Consider the following 518-nt stretch of genomic DNA (forward strand, 5'->3'; position numbering starts at 1 on the left):
TTTATGGAACGCTTCACGAATTTGCGTGTCATCCTTGCACAGAGGCCATGCTAATCTTCTCCGTACGGTTCCAATTTTAGCATATGTGCTGCCAAAGCGAGCACTTGTTTGGATCTTGATTCAGACAAACCAAGTGTAAAAATACCTTTCACAGTGTGGAAATATACCTTTTGAGTGTGGAAATCTAAACGCAGACTAGGTATGGGATGGTGCTAAGTAATTATTATTACTCTTGTTGAGTGCAATAATGATACTGTGGTTATACTTTTTTAAGGAGTAGTTCTCTGTTGGGTAGACATACTGCAGTATTTACCAGTTAAAGCATGTCTGGAATTTCCTTTGAAATATTCCAGGGGTAGGGGCGAATGCGTGGGAAGGAGATAGGTGAAACAATGTTGACAATTCTTTAAAGTAGCTACATGAGAGTTTACTATTCTCTCTACTTTTGTGTATGTTTGAAATTGTCCATAAAAAAGAACTGGGCTTTGGTTTTCTTTTGTTGAATTTTAAATGGGCTT

The sequence above is a fragment of the Propithecus coquereli genome, unplaced genomic scaffold, assembly GCF_000956105.1.
Source record: "Propithecus coquereli isolate 6110/MARCELLA unplaced genomic scaffold, Pcoq_1.0 Scaffold43, whole genome shotgun sequence".
Taxonomy (NCBI): Eukaryota; Metazoa; Chordata; class Mammalia; order Primates; family Indriidae; genus Propithecus; species Propithecus coquereli.